We start from the raw sequence: 16936 nt of genomic DNA, 5'->3' as shown, positions 1-16936 counted from the left end.
TGTTTTGGATATGCAATTGGCAAAAACAACTGGTAGAATAAAAGGACAAACTAAACAAAAAGTAAAAAAGGAAGGGGAAATCTTTGAGGAGTATTTGAGAAAGAATAAATTGAAAGAAACCCCATTGGCAGAAATAGACTGTACCTTGTAAAACTAACTAGTAGATATTATTTGGAAAATTATAATGATTGTTTATGTCACTGTGCAGAATATAATGGAAATAATACACAAACCAGCAAGTTTAATGGGAAGTCTGTTCAGAATCTGGTGAAGAAAGGGAGAAGACGAAAAAGTAACAGAACATCTGATCTTTTAGTATTAATCTGTGTTTATTTGTCTGTTTAGGTGAGGTTTTGTAAGGATGAGAAATTAGGCAGGTATGTATGTATGTATGTATGAGTTAGTCGTGAAGGTATGTGAGAATTTGTCAAGTGCGAGTATGGGTGTTGTAATTGTGATAATAATTGTTTTTGTGTAATTTTCTGTTTTAAACAATAAAGATTTAATTAAAAAAACTGTTTTGGATAATGAAAAGTTAAATTGCTTGTGGGAGGAATAAAAACTGCATGCAACCAGAAGCAACTTTTCCTTTATTTTAATTTTTTTTTATGTTCCCATCCCTGGAGTATTCATTTTGTACCTACAGTTTCAAAAAGGTTTTAATAGTTTCTTATCAATAGTTTCTGAGTAACTTAGCAGTCATAAGATAAGATGACAGATTCTCTTATGGATCTGTAACTGGTTAAAGAAAAGGATGCAGAAAAAGGAATAAATGGACCATACTCACAATGGATAGATGTATGAAGTGAGGTCCTGCAAGGATCTGTATTGGGACTGTACTTTTTAACGTGAATAATCTGAACTTTATAGATGAGCAGTGAAGTTGTAATGTTTGTAATGACACCACATTATTCAGGGTGGTAAAAATTGTGGGGTCAAGATGGGTAACTCAATGAAAATGCTGGTGTAGCAGCTGTGATAGAGGTGTATGAATTTATAGATGGTGTGGAGAAAGTGGTTAGAGATTTTTCCTCACTCTTTCATAATAAAACCTGAAAATGGAAGCATCAGAGGGCAAAGTACTTTACATAGCAAATAGTTTCAAAGTATGGAATTTGCTATACAAGACGGTAGTGAAACAAACCATCTGCTTGTTTTAAAAGGAAATCGGACCAATTTATGAAAGGTGAGGCAAGCAGCAATGGCTGCTATGAGGTTCTGATAGTGTGTAGTGTTAAATGTGGAGGTAATTAGAATTATGGTGCTGGAGGAGAATCTTGAGAGTCCCACGGACTGCAAGGAGATCAAACCTATCCATTCTGAAGGAAATCAGCCCTGAGTGCTCACTGGAAGGACAGATCCTGAAGCTGAGGCTCCAATACTTTGGCCACCTCATGGAAGAGAAGACTCCCTGGAAAAGACCCTTTCTCCCTGGAAAAGACCCTGGGAAAGATGGAGGGCACAAGGAGAAGGGGACGACAGAGACGAGATGGCTGGACAGTGTTCTCGAAGCTACGAACATTAGTCTGACCTGCGGGAGGCAGTGGAAGACAGGAGTGCCTGGCGTGCTCTGGTCACAAAGAGTGGGACACGACTAAACTACTAAACAACAACAACAACAATTAGATGAATTAGGCTAAGTGTTGGTTGGGAGAGGGAGGGAGCGTGCTTGGAACATTGTTCCAAGTGGTGATGAGATAGGAATTTTGAGGGGCAGTTTGAATACTAGTTGGGATTGAACATGGTTGAAAGTATATTGGGTGTAAGGTTAGTGAGATGGAATAGGGTCAGTGTTGTTATTGGTAATAGTTTTGGGATAAATGGTGAGGGAGGATTTAGCTTAGGTATTTTTGGAAGACTAGAATAGGTAGGAGTGTTTATATAAATCAGAATAATTTCTAACCATAACTAAATACATAAATTCTAACTACATAACTAAAACCACATGCTTCTGTGTGCTGAATTATTATTTGATTAAAAGGTAAAGGGACCCCTGACCATTAGGTCCAGTTGTGACTGACTCTGGGGTTGCGCGCTCATCTCGCATTTTTGGCCGAGGGAGCCGGCATATAGCTTCCAGGTCATGTGGCCAGCATGACAAAGCCGCTTCTGGCAAACCAGAGCAGCACACGGAAACGCCGTTTACCTTCCCACTGTAGCGGTTCCTATTTATCTACTTGCATTTTGACGTGCTTTCGAACTGCTAGGTGGGCAGGAGCTGGGACCGAGCAACGGGAGCTCACCCGGTCACAGGGATTCGAACCGCTGACCTTCTGATCAGCAAGCCCTAGGCTCAGTGGTTTAACCCACAGCGCCACCTGGGTTGATTACCAGTACTTTTATTAGTTCTGTTATCAATAAAGTTTTTGCATTATACATGTGTTTCTTGACTGGCCTCACTAAAGGTAGAATCATTCAGATAGTTTGTATCTGTGGTGGCAGCAAAAATCAAGAGATCCTAGATGCCTTGCAGGAACCCAGGTGAGGGCTTTACACTTTAGAGAGAAGGTGGTCCAGTGAAGTGGAGGTAGATCTGAGGGTGATGTCAGAGAACCACAAAGCAAAAGCAATTAGTCGTGATGGCTGCATGCTACCTGCAAGATCAGAGGAGGTATAGGAATAGGACTTTCAGGATGCTGGAGACATTCAGAAACTAATCTGAGTGATGCAATTAAAATACTGGTTTGGTTATGGAAACAGTCTAGCCTAGGTAACGGAATGTGATTAATTTCTAATTATGTTTTATTTTCTATAATGGGCAGGAACACAAACTGAAAAATCCCCTTTTTTCAAAGAACAATCTCTCATTTTTAAATAACTTGTTACCATACAAAATTCTAAATAAAAGCATAACTGGTTTTGGGAAAAATTGGTCTGAGACCAATTTGCACCATGTCTTTCTAAGTGCTATAACACTGTACCAAGTGTTGGGAGTAGGTTGATTGGACTAATTAAAGTCCTGAAGGTTAAATGAGTATTTAGAGGAAGTAGCCAGAGAAAAATAAAGATACTCTATCTTCCTGGTGGCAGTGCTGAAGTTAACAAGAAAGAGGAATTGTTTTGGCTCGTTTGCTTGCCTCCCTAGCCTCCTCTCATAGTACAAGCTTCAGACTGTGTCACCGTAGCCTCTGAATATCAGTATCTTGGGAACAACAATTAGGGGAGTGCTATTTCACTCATGTTCTGCTTGTGGGTTTCCTGCAGGCATCTTGTTGGCCACTGTGGAAATGGAATGCTGGGCTAGAGGCATTTGGCCTGATCCAGCAGGGAAAAGTCATCTGCATGCACACTTAATAGTATTAGTCCCACTGAATTCAATGAGGTTTACTCCTAATTATGGGTACATAGGTTTCCAGCTCTAATGGCTAAGATCAAAAGGTATGAGATGGAAGTCTCTGGTTCTTGTTAAATTTCATCAATTATTGCATGGCTTGCTGCAACCACTATCCCTAAACTTCAGTCACCTTTTGTAGCATACTACTTGCCTGCCTTGCAGGATCGTTTTAAGTGTGACTCACAGATGTAGGAGTCATTCCATATCATACCTCATGTCATCCAGTTTTCTTAATAATTTGTACACTTGTTCAATGATCAAGACTAAGTCTAAATCTAATTTTTTTTTATCTCATCCTGTTTTTGAGTTATGAGGGTTAATCTAATTTTTTTTTATCTCATCCTGTTTTTTGAGTTATGAGGGTTTCAAATTTCTATTTTTTGGGGGGGGTTGCCTGACTACACAAAAACCTTAAAAGCTCAGCCCAGAATTGAGATATTTCAAAAATAAAAAACCCGTCTCTTCAAATGTCATATGATGGGCCCACTTAAAAATTTAAAGTTACAAATTTAAATTTTTTAAAGTGACTTTTAAAAATGATTTTAAAATCCCCCCAAACTGTATTAATTATTTCATATTTCTAAGAGCTTCCAGCAAAATTTTGTACATACATGTTGGGCTTATTGGGTTCTATTTAGGATAAATGAGTCTTCTTGGGGTAAAGTATAACAGAATGAACAAGACTTCAAAGTATAATATCAGTTACTTCAGGCATTTCTTCAAAAAGTTGTTCAATTAAACAGTACTGTATCTGAAAGGCTAGCGAGACTTTCTTTTAAAAATGTGTTCCAAAGCAGAGTGATAACTTGCTGTTGCATGATAGAATTAAGGCTTTGAAAGAATCCTTGTTAGTACGGTACTTCATTTCATGAACATTACAACAAAATACATATCAAACAAAATTATGGGGAAAAAACCCCTTACACATCATATGGGTCTAAAACATTTATTTTTCCATTAATTATACTTTATACCAAACACTTTTCAACAGAATTTGTTGCACATGACATTTCATTTTTTGTCAAACTGTGTGGCCAGTTGTAGTCCTTGGTTTGACCCGTGTTAGAACTTCTGCTCGCCTTACCTTAAGAACATCCAAACTAGATGCGTAAACAAATTATCAATACAAATGTTTTAAGTTGTTGTATCAAATTAGCCACCTCATGAGAAGAGAAGAATCCTTGGAAAAGATACTGATGTTGGGAAAGATTGAGGGCACTAGAAGAAGGGGACGACAGAGGACGAGATGGTTGGACAGTGTTCTCGAAGCTACGAACTTGAGTTTGACCAAACTGAGGGAGGCAGTGCAAGACAGGAGTGCCTGGCGTGCTATGGTCCATGGGGTCACGAAGAGTCGGACATGACTAACGACAAAACAACAACAATCAAATTAGTACCATGTATATTTTATTGAGTGACATTGTATACATTGTTGCAGCCTTTGGCTATAAGCAATAAACTTGACTGACTGACAAATGATGCTGCTGAGCCCGGCAACTGTCAGAAGGGCACAGTTACTTCTTCATTTTCATAGTCCACCAACAGCACACAGGTCAACCACCATTTTTTATTGTATTCACAGGTTACATACCCAGTTATCTCAGCCATATCCAGAGATTTTGTACCTCCTTCAATATCGAACTTCTCATTCATTGCTACAGGAGTACACTTTGGTCACAGTTTCTGTTGGACTGGATGTAGATGGAACAAAGCAATGGAATTCTTGTATTCCCTTGATTCAAAGCATTGTTTTAGGAATGTTCTTTTCTGTACTCCTCATTTGTTGAAAATGACAACTCGGTAGAAGGGGTGTTATCTCGGGACCAGTTAAAGAGTTCCAGTGGTGTCATAATTTTGTTTGCTATGTATTTTGTTGTAACTGTAAAATTTTAGATTAGATTTAGGTTTTGATAATTCAACCAATATACAAAATGTTAAGAAAATTTGATGACATGAGGTGAAAAAGTAGGATCACTTGATGTGGAATGACCTGTATTTGAAAAGCTTTTGGCACTTAGCACTTAGTATTTAAATAACTTTTTTGAAAGTATTATACATTTAATGAATTAAAATGTATCTCCTACTTCATCAGTTGTATATGAACATTCATCATCTTTCTTTGTAACAAGGTTCCAGCATGTCAGGACTACTTACACAGTAATCATTTTGATCACAATAGTGATCAAACAGATCAAATGAGGGAGTGTTGAGTAACTGAATGCAATCTGTAAATAGATACAACAGATTCCCAAATGACACCCTGTTAAAGGTTTGGGTGCACTCTTGCAAGGAAAAACAGTAAATAATGCTGGAAGGAATTTATGCTATGTAGTATGTGGTCCAGTTACTAACATATGGCTTAGGTGCTGAACTGAAAACCGACACTGAACTCCTAGGTGGTTTGATGGCAAGTCACACTGTTATATGCAGTGCTATAAATGTAAATTGTGATCTATTTATGTGAAAATTAAAACAAGGATCATTACGAGGGTAAGTAGCAGCCAGGTGTTGGTTAATTGATCATCAGCAATTGTGACTATCTCTATAAGAGTCAAAATTTTAGCAGTTTGATGCAGCATTCAAATGTGTTTTAACGCAATGCCCAGGAGGAAAGACATCAGCAATGCTCTTAGAGAAGCAACTGTTGCTGCCCATGAAACTGGGAAGGGTTATAAGACCATCTCCAACCAATTTAAAGTGCATCATTCTACAGTAAGAAAGATTATTCAAAAGCGGAAAACATTCAAGACAGTTGCCAATCTTCCCAGGAGTGGACGTCCCAGCAAATTCACCCCAAGGCCAGACCGTGCAATTTTCAGAAGAATTGCAAGAAACCCAAGAGTTCCATCACAGGCTCTACAGGCCTCAGTTAGCATCAGTGTTACAGCTCATGACAGTACAACTAGAAAAAGACTGAACATGGCAGCATGTCTTAGGTTTGCAAAGTTGCATCTGAAGAAACTATAAGACTTTTGGAACAATGTCCTTTGGACAGACAAGACCAAAGTGGAGTTGTCTGTCCAAAATGCACAACACCACATTTGGCCAAAACCAAGTACAAACACCAAGTACAAAATATCAGCACAAACACCTCGTACCAACTGTCAAGCAGGGTGGCGAAGCGCTGATGATTTGGGCTTGTTCTGCAGCCACAGGACCTGGGAACCTTGCAGTGATTGAGACAACTATGAACTGTACAGTGAAATATTCTAGTCAAAAGTGAGGCCATCTTCCCCAAAGCTGAAGCTTGGCTGAAATTGGGTCATGCAACAGGACAATGATGCCAAGTACACCAGCAAATCTACAACAGAATGGCTGAAAAAGAAAAGAATCAAGGTGTTGCAATGACCCAGTCAAAACCCAGACCAGAGAGCTGTGCATAAGCAAATGCCAGCAAACCTCAACAAACTGAAGCAATGCTGTAAAGAAGAGTGGGCCAAAAAGCCTCCACCACAATGGGAGAGACCAATAAAGTCATACAGAAAACAATTACTTCTAGTTATTGCTGCTAAAGGTGGTTCTATTGAATCGTAAGGTGTACTTAGTTTTTCACACATGGCTTCTCCATTTTGGCTTTATTTTTGTTAAATAAATAATGACACAGTGTAATATGTCCTGTGTTGTTGTTCATCTGTGGTTGTATTTACCTAATTTTAAAACCTATGGAACACATTATTTTTATTATGTCCTAATATGTAAAACCACAGAATTCAAAGAGGGTGTACTTTTTCCCCAATGGTAGGTAAAGGTAAGACCCCTGGACAGTTAAGCCCAGTTGAATTAGACTATGGGGTGCAGCGCTCAACTCACTTCAGGCAAAGGGAGCAGGTATTTATTTATCAGCAGACAGCTTTTCTGGGTCATGTGGCCACCAGACTAAACCACTTCTGATGCAATGGGATACTGTGTCAATTGCCAGAGCACATAGAAATGCCGCTTACCTTCCCGCCACAGTGGTACCTATTTATTTACTTGCACCGGTATGCTTTCGAGCTGCAGGTTGGCAGAAGCTGAGACAAAGCAACAGGCACTTATGCAGATTCCAATGACTGTATATTATACAGTGGTACCTCGGTTTAAGAACAGTCCAGTTTAGGAATGATTTGGTTTACAAACTCCGCAAAAAACGAAATAGTGTCTTGGTTTGAGAACTTTACCTCGGTCTAAGAATGGAATCTGAATGGTGGAAGGGCACTGGTGGCGGGAGGCCTCATTAGGGAAAGCGCACCTCGGTTTAAGAACGGTTTCGGTTTAAGAACAGACTTCCGGAACAGATTAATTTCGTAAACCGAGGTACCACTGTACGGTCCAGCATGCTGTCACTTACTCCTGAGCTGAAGTGACAGAGGGGTTGAAGTCTAATTCTGTCTGGGCTTGTCCTAAGGCATTTTGTACCTAAGGCGGAAAACCCAGATGGGGATCCATCTCCAGTGATACCTAAGAATAATAATTTATATAGCCTCATCAATGCATTTGCTGAGTAGGAAACAAATGTAGGTCTCTGTCCTCACAATATATACGGTACTTGATATTTTTGTACCAGAGCTATGAGTTAGTTTGGGCCATGGGTGAGATCCAGGGCGTTTGGGTGGAGTCCTAGGTGGGAGGCAGGCAGGCGGCTGGGAAAGGAGGCCACCTCACCTGGCCTAGCGGGTGCGCCGGCCTAGACATGGGCCAGCGGGGGGTCGAGGGGGGAGGGCGGCAGTTTCGACTGGCTCGATGCGTTTGTGAGAGAGATCGAGGGGCATGCATTCCCCGGGGGGGGGGGGGGAGGCCTGGGGCTGCCAGTCGCCCCCCACCGTCTGCGCGCGCGTGTGCCGGAAAGGATCCCCGCCCGCAGAGATGCGGAGGAGACCCCTCTTGGGCGTCTTCGGGGACGCGCCTCCCGCTCCCTCAGAGACCAACCCGGCGCAGCCCCGCGCTTGCCAAGCTCGCCTCCACTCCACTTCCGGTGCGGAGGGGGGCGGGGATTTTTTTTTGTTTTTTCAAAGGGAGGGGGGTGAGGAAGAAAAAGGGAAACGGTGCTATTAATAGCGCCGCTGCCTGATTGGTTTAGGGAAGCAATATATATATATATATAAATATATATATAAAAAGCGGATTTTTTACCACGTGATTTTCCATCCGAAAACTCCAAGATGGCGGGTGCCGTCACGGGCTGATTCCGTTGGCGGCGCGCGCACCGCTGTGCCAGCGCCAAAGGGCCCGTCTGGTGTGTGTCCCTCCCTCCTCCCCGCCGCCGCCGCCGCCTTCCGTGAGGGTCCGTCGTCGTCTTCGCCCCTCCGCCCCACACTCAGCCCCCCCTCCCAGCTTCTTAGCCTCCTGTCTTCGCACGCAGGTCAGTGTAAGCGGCGCGACTTCCCAGCAGATCCTCCCTCCCTCCCGGGCTGCGGTGGGGGCAGTGGTTCTCCCGCGGCCGCTCGCCCGGCACGCATGGGGGGTGTATGGATGAGGAGGGTTGTTGTTATTATTATTCCCTGCAGCAGTTGTGTTCTTCAGGTCGGGCGGCAGTGATGCGATGCGCCCCCCTCCCCCCGTTTTAAAGAGATGAGCAGCATTCGCGTGCTGCGTTCGAAAGGCGCGTTTTTCCTTCCCCTGATTTCGCGGGCCGCGTGCGGGGGGGGGGGAAGAGGCATGCGGGGGGGGGGTGAATGGAACGTCCAGGGGTGTGTGTGTGTGTTTTGACTGACGCCTCCGAGCGCCAATCAGAGCCCCGCCTGCTGTCTTGGCGGGCGCTTTTGAGCCACCGTCTCCGATGCCCCCACGTTGGGCTGTGGCTGGCAAGGATCTCGCGGAGGTGGAGGGGGGGCGCTTTCGCCATCCGCCGTCCCCGTCGGAGAGTGGAGGGCGGGCCTTGGGTTCCTTGATCGACACCTGCGCCGGCCTTGCCCCCCGTCTCGCCCATGGCGCGCTCCCCCTCGGCGTGGAGGGGAGGGAGCCGCCCTTTCGGCCGCTGAGGGGCTGGGAAGAGCCTCCTCATTGATCATCAACGAGAGCTATCTGTTGGCGACTGAGGCGGCGTCGGCGGCGAGTGGTCCAGGAGCCGCGCCCGCCTCCCCAGCGCCGCCTCCCTCCCTCCCTCGCCGCTCCGTCCTCCGAGGTAAGCGAGGCGCCCGAGGGCGAGTCTATAACGGGGGACGGACGGGAGAGATGCGGCGGCTGCGGCGCGGAGACGCCCATCGGGGCGAGGCTGGGCGGCGTCCGCCCTCCCTCCCTCCCTACCTCCCGGCAGAGGCCGCGGAGGAGAGGGGAGGGGAAAGGCTGCTCGTGACTAGACAGCCGGCCGGCCGGCCAGCCTCGCATCTCCGACAGGAGAGCGAACGGTCCCAAGGTGTTCTTGGGTCAGACCGTGCTCAACTCTAGCGGCGAAGAGGGTCATGGCGGTGCCGAAAAGGGCTGCCAGGGACCCGCTTTGGACATCTGAAGTACGTGCGTGTGTCTGTGAGCTTGTGCAGAGAGCGAGCTGTGGGTTTCCTTGCCCAATCTTTTCCTTTTAAGCCCCGAGTCTTGTCTCGCAGGGCGATTGTGAAAAGGAAATACTGTAGCAGCCAGAAGACTAGAGTAGTTGTTGGGAAAGTGCTTTTAACTTTTACATATGAGGCTTGTTTACTGATTCTAGCATCTTTCCCATCTCTTCCTTCCTTGGAGGTTTTTAAGCAGAGGTTGGATGACCATCTCCCACAGGTGCTTTAGTTGAGATTACTGCAGGCATCCCCAAACTGCGGCCCTCCAGATGTTTTGGCCTACAACTCCCATGATCCCTAGCTAACAGGACCAGTGGTCAGGGATGATGGGAATTGTAGTCCAACACATCTGGAGGGCCGAAGTTTGGGGATGCCTGGATTACTGCATATCAGGGTTGACTAGATGACCCTGGTGCCCCTTCCCGCTCTACAATTATATTCTCCTCATCTCCTGTATCTTGGGTATAGTTCATTAATGGAGCTTTGCTTGCATAAGGTTTCATGCTCAATTCCTGGCATCATTCGAGATCCTTTTTAATTGGAAACAGGGCTCTAAACAGCCACTGCCAGTTGAACTAGACAGTATCGGGCAAGATGGGCCACTGATCTGACATGAGATATGCATAAGAATCTTCCTTATACCAGTCATATGTATTTAATGATTCTCTGCCTCCCCCTTTGGGTTAAAACTATCTGTTCTTGCTGTGCAGCATCACAGGTTGTGCTTGCTTACAACTTGTTCTCAATGCAATCATGCTTTACCTTGATCTTTCAGGCTCAAATACAGATGGGCAGGATGGAATGCCTGGGAGAAACAACAATGTCCCATATTGTCCTGGTTGTGTATTCCCTTATGAAGCTTTTGAGCCCTAGGGCTCATCCACACTTACACACACACTCTCTCTCTCCCCCCCTTGAAAACCCAGTCTATCACTGAATGGGAGCAAAGGGCTGTAGGATTTTTTTTGTTGTGGATTGACATTTGCTCTGATTCATTGTTAAAGAGTGGGTTTTCCTGGGGAAAGTGGTAGGGCAAACAAAAAGCTGCTTAGACCTGTGTGTAGAAAGCATGGGACAAGCATAAAACCTTGGAACTGTGCTTTCTAGGCACAGGGCAAGCAAAGGGCAGACATAGGGTTGACCTATGCCTCTTTGTTTCTTACATCAGGAGCTGGCAGGATGGTGAGGGCACTTTTTTAGTAACTTGCACAGTTCACATGCTGTCTTACTCCAGAGTAGGCTTCTGTGTGTCATTACTGTAAGCATTAAGGACACAAGAGTTTAGGTTTCTTTTTCTGGATTTGGAACTGCAAGATGAACGAGAAAAATGTTCATTCATCACCATGCTGATATCTCTAGCTGTAGATATGCTGTAAAATACCTGGGGTTGCTTTGGAACCTGAGATATTTAGTGGGGATGAAATGGACTGGGTGGTCTGGTGTTGCAGCAGAGAAGAAGGGGTCAAGAATTATTTTCCAGCGTGCATCTTCTTTTCCTCAGATTGTACTTCCAGCACCACTTTGCAACAGAAAAGATGTATGAAAAAAGATTTGTGAACTCGGTTGTCTAACCTGATATTTTTTGTAAGGTCCTGTGAGCAACTTTTAGAGAAGAGGCATTGCACAAATGCACTGAAACATAAAGAAATAAGTAACCTGTTCTTGCTCAAAATCAGTATGCTCACCTCTCCACGCTGTCAATATGCACTTTTTCTTATTGTCTCTTTAAAATCTATGAAGCAGGTGGACCATTTTCCAGATTTGCTTTGACACTTTTCATTACTGACACAACTATCTGTTGCAGCTAGGAAGCACGGCTATACACACCATACTCCGCAAGTCATTAGCAGCAGTGCCGGTTTTGCCGCTACTGATTCTGAGAAGAGTCCACATTTCCCACTATTAAACCCATCCTGTCAGCTCCTGATGGAAACAAGACAGGCATTAGTCAACCCAAGAATGATTTTTCTAGCAGTGTAGTAAGGCTTGGATACTTCATGAAGTAACAGGAAGAAGACAGCATAGGACATATTTACTGTTTCTTCATCTGGATTTCACCCTGAAAGACCAAAGAAGGGTATTAATATGGGGAAAGTAAATTGGAAGCAAGCACAGTTTGTGACATTACACAACATCATTGCTGATCATGGGGCATGTATATGAAGGCACTAGGCTTGTCTTCTGATTTTTAGGCATTGTGGAGTTTCATCTAATGTGAGAGCCTTAACTCTGATTGTAAACTGGCAGGTTTAGCTTTTTGTTATTGACTTTTCTTGGTTTTTGAAAAGAAAATGCATTAAAATTTTATGGGCTGCTAAAACATGATATTAGTTGTTTTGTAACATTAGTTTTGAACATAATTGGTAGTTTTCAATTATACAGTACATTCACTTCCATTCACACTCCAAACTGTACATTGCTCCCTGAAGCAGCAAACTGAGGTGGAATGCAGAATATTACAGCATGAATTTGCATAAAGTTCAGTTTAAAAGTTTGAACAACTAACTGCATGGCATATCATTTTTGAAAGTAAAAAGAGAGAGAATGTCTTAAATCCTCTTAAGTTCAGTAGAATGGCCTGGACAAATCTTGTTCAAATCTAAGAGCCATCTCCAAAATTTAGGAGCCAGAGTTAATAATTGACAATCACAATTGTCAGTAAGACTTGATTTAAATCAGGTTTGTTTTTTAAACAGAAAGACATTCCTGCTGGTATAATCTTAATATTTACAACAGATGGTTTCATTTTTGGAATAATAAATTTTCAGAGTAGTTTTTACAGTTATATAAAAAATTACTGATTTGGTTATACTATTAGAAATACATAGAAAGGTAATTATGAAATTATTGTGAGTTTTAATAAGTTAACTGTTTTTATTTGGACAACTTTATTGGAAGGAGAAAAATAATCATTTCCTTAATAACATTTAAACAATTTATTTAACTAAAACAATAACATTATAGCATATGTATCCATGTTTGTTAACTGATGCAGTTAAACATTCTTTTTTTTTTTAAAAAAAACCCTTAGACTGAGTTTCAGCACACATGAAAAACTTAAAACAATTCCTTCTTTCCTGATGAATAGCCCTTGGACTATAATGTAACTTAAACAGAAAACTATCTTTAGAATTATTTTTCCCTCCAAAAGCATTTTATTTTAAAAATCCAATTTAGATTTTAAAAATCCATTTTAAATAAAAAGTCCTATATATAGGCCTCTAGGAGTTGGCTGCTATGCCTAGGACAATTCAAGAAAATATTTTTTCCCTTGTTTTCCTCCTCTAAAAACTAGGTGCGTCCTATGGAGCAAAAAATACGGTGCCCAGTTCTTCCAAACAAAGAATAAACTCCTATTCAATTAGCTCTCAATCCACTCATTTCCCACCTGGCTACAAACTCAGCCCCCTTGTTTCCCCCTCCCACCAAGCAGGTATGGATAAGGATATAAGGGGCAGTGAACTGCCAGTGGAAGCCCCCACCCCGAAGCCTGTTCCCACTTGTTCTGCCACTCATGTTAAAATCATTCACTTTCTGCTCTCTGCCTTGCAGGAGTCTGCATTGGTGTGGCCTGGGCCTGGCGGTGCTCCAGAAAAATAGGTTTCATCAAGCAATTCCCATTGAAAAATAGTGTTCAGGATGGCAACAAGACTTGCCAGTCTTCCAAATAGACTTACTTCCTTGTGATTAGTGCCACTTAGCCAATCAGGGCACAGATATTTACATTAATCAGGAGGAAAAAGTTTTTGGTATAAATTGTGTCTGTGATTAACATCCACAACCATTTAATTTCAAGTAGTGTTCGAAACTCCCATTGTTCTAGGCACATTTTGTGACAGGGAATTTCATTAGCACGAGCACTTTCTGAGCTCTGGGCGCAGTACTGCACCTAATATTTCAAATTAAAACTGCAGAATGGAAGGAAAGGAGGACCTTTTTCTGCTTCCCCACTTCCAGCTACTCTCTGAAGTCTGGAGAAGAAACCCACTTAAGAAATTAGGGGGGTGGGCAGGGGAAGGACTAGACCATGTGAAAAATGAACATAATATTTTAGTTGCAGTTCATTCATTTTCAGCTTAGTATTCTTGTAGACATTCCATTGTTGTGCCCAGGTTTAAGGTGCCATTTAGCTCCTAGCTTTTGTATCTCAGTTTCTAACACTGACTTCAAGCACTGTGACTCCCATGAAAGCAGTAGTAGCAACCCTGAGAGCTCTCAGAACCAGACCAGCAGCAACAAGATAGTTTTAATCTCCTCTCCCCTTTCCTTCCTTACTCTGAATGCTTTGGATGTGAGAGGGGAGGTCTTTGGTTGTCCTGAAATGACATTTTGTAGCTTTGTTTTTTTGTATGTGTTTTTGTTTTGTTGGCTTGTACACTCTGTTGGTCTTAAATTAATTGGCTTTGGGTCTGACAAGTTTGCATGCCCTGAAATGGGGTTTGGCAACAGAATTGTGGCTGTTAAAATTTAGTGAATGCATTTCAATGCCTGGAGCAGCCTCTCAAATTTTGTTGAATCTTCATTCTTAGGAAGGATACACTTGTTGCCTCTGCTGTAGCAGTTAAAGGTACAGTAGTTTTGTGTAGAGAAAAGGTGGTAATCATACTTGTCCCTGCAATTTTAGGACCTCTGGTATCTTTCTAGACTACATGGCTGGCAGCAGAAGTACCAGCTTTTTTACTAGTTCTTCTCCTATGAGTACCAGTAGCCATGCTGTGAAGAGCTTCGCCTGCTTAATTTCTGCATTGCAAATGGCTCTCAAAAATAGAATAACAGGACCAGTAGAAAGAAGAGAATCCAAAAATGGCAATGCAATATGCGCTTTCTTGGTAGCAAGTATTAATGCATTCCACAAGGCTCATTTGTGAGTAAATGTTCATAGCAATGGGTTGCATGTTGTAAAATAATACTGTTTTTGAGGTCATGTTTGCTTGACTCTATTAGATTAATGCATTTTCACTATACGTAATGTTTGTTTATACTATAATTAATAGCAGCCCTATGCACTTTACCCAGAAGTCCCACTATGCTCAGTGGGTTTACTCTTAACGTGAATCTCTGTAGCCTTGCACCTTGCAGTTTTCCTGCAGATGGAGAAGGGGATCCATGTATGGTTGTCCATTCCCACTTGCTCCACTGGACAGGAAGAAGTAAATTGAGAAGAGATCATCTGAGTGGGTCAGGAGACCTCTCCGCAGTTTGATACCATCGACCATGACATCCTTCTGGACTGTCTAGAGGGGCTGGGAGCTGGGGGCACTGTTATACAGTGGTTCCACTCCTTCCTGAAAGTGTCCAGAAAGTGGGGTTGGGGGATGAGTGTTCAGACCCCTGGGCTCTCACTTGTGGGGTGCCTCAGGGTTCCATCCTCTCCCCCATGCTTTTTAACATCTACATGAAGCCGCTGGGAGAGACCATCAGGGGGTTTGGGCTCTACCTCTCTTTAAAATCAGAACCAGTGCAGGCGGTGAAGGTCCTGTGTGAGTGCCTGGAGGCGGTTGGAGGATGGATGGCAGCTAACAGATTGAGGTTGAATCCTGACAAGACAGAAGTACTGTTTTGTGGGGACGGGGCAGGCAGGTGTGGAGGACTCTCTGGTCCTGAATGGGGTAACTGTGCCCCTGAAGGACCAGGTGCGCAGCCTGGGAGTCATTTTGGACTCACAGCTGTCCATGGAGGCGCAGGTCAATTCTGTGTCCAGGGCAGCTGTCAAGGAAATAAACAACTATCTGACTTCTAAGACATCTGAAGGCAGCCCTGTTTAGGGAAGTTTTTAATGTTTGATGTTGTATTGTGCTTTTAATTCAGTTGGGAGCCGCCCAGATTGGCTGGGGAAACCCAGCCAGATGGGTGGGGTATAAATAATAATAATAAATAATAAATTATTATTATTATCAATAATAATAATAATAATAATAATAATAATAATAATAATAATAATAGAAGAAGAAGAAGAGTTTGGATTTGATATCCCGCTTTATCACTACCCGAAGGAGTCTTAAAGCGGCTAACATTCTCCTTTCCCTTCCTCCCCCACAACAGACACTCTGTGAGGTGGGTGGGGCTGAGAGTCTGCCCAGGTGCACCTCAGTGGCGGCTCTGGCAACTCAACACCTTGCTTTGGTAAGCAGGAAACTTGGCAGAGGCAGTCTGGCCATGGTATCCCTCCCCTCGCATAGGAGCCAAGTCCTAGGGGCTGAGGGGTCTTCGTTCCCCCCAATAAAATATTGGGGGGCTGCCCCCCAAGTTGATGGGTGTTACCATTCAAATGGTGTGTGTGGCTGCGTGCGCCGCATCATGTGATCCATTATGCAGGGCGATGCTTACCTCCCCCCTCATTTTATTCAAGTTGGCATCCCTGCTCCCAGTGGTCCCAGAAGAAAAAAGGCCTTGTCCCAGAGCTGCTTAGATGTCTCAGCCAGGGCCTTCATGCCAGTGGCTTGGCAAGTGCCGCTTGCTGTAGACAGCAGTACAGGTTGTGGACCCTTGCTGGGCATCCAGGTGTATGTGACCCCTCAGACTGCAGCCCTGTGGATGTTGTGGAGCTGGGAGGTGATGAACAAAATCAATCCTCCTAGCAAACTGGGAAAATATCCCCTCACTTACCCAGTTTAGGACATTCGACACCTTTCCTCAGCAGAAGTATGTTTTTCTTTGAGAAAAATTAGTGGCTTACTTAAGTGTAAATTAAGCTTTAATAATAAAGAGAACTAACAAAATAACATAATGAGAGATACTAAAGAAACAAGAAACAAGAAGAGGAAGTTGGTTCCTCTTAACTGAAACTTAATGGAACACCCTGAAGGGAAGGCTGATTCTGGAGCAGAACACACACGGCAGAGCCTACCAGATCCCAAAACATTCTACTGCTCAGATTAGACCCCGTGTTTTTCTTACCTTGGCCACCATCTTGGGAGGAGGCGGGGGGGACGGGGCGCCCTCTTCTGCTACCTTCTATTTTCCCTCCCCCCCTCCAGTGGCAGAGTTCCGCTTGGTTTCACATCTTGGGCAAACAGTTTTGGCTTTGAGAGTGAGGCTGACCACACACCTCTTTCAGACATGAACCTAAACAGCTCTTCCTTCCCCTGTGCACAGGCTCTCATATTGGAATTTCCAGTGTTATTTCCAGGAATTTCCA

At 43.5% G+C, this 16936-nt stretch overlaps 1 protein-coding gene across 5 annotated transcripts in view; it reads left to right on the top strand.

The window, feature by feature from the left end:
* Positions 1-8567: 8567 nt before the first annotated feature.
* HDAC4 (histone deacetylase 4) overlaps positions 8568-16936 on the top strand; it is a 120366-nt gene continuing 111997 nt past the window's right edge. For 3 of the 5 annotated variants that reach the window (XM_060282703.1, XM_060282698.1, XM_035140330.2), the window contains exon 1: positions 9007-9434. The gene's annotated coding sequence lies outside the window, so the exon portion shown is untranslated. Of the gene's footprint in view, positions 8673-9006; positions 9435-16936 lie in introns of those variants that run through there. The other 2 variants (XM_035140321.2, XM_060282705.1) reach the window with 2 other exon arrangements.

This window comes from Zootoca vivipara, chromosome 1 (assembly GCF_963506605.1).
Source record: "Zootoca vivipara chromosome 1, rZooViv1.1, whole genome shotgun sequence".
NCBI lineage: Eukaryota > Metazoa > Chordata > Lepidosauria > Squamata > Lacertidae > Zootoca > Zootoca vivipara.
This window is presented reverse-complemented; position numbering and strand designations above follow the sequence as displayed.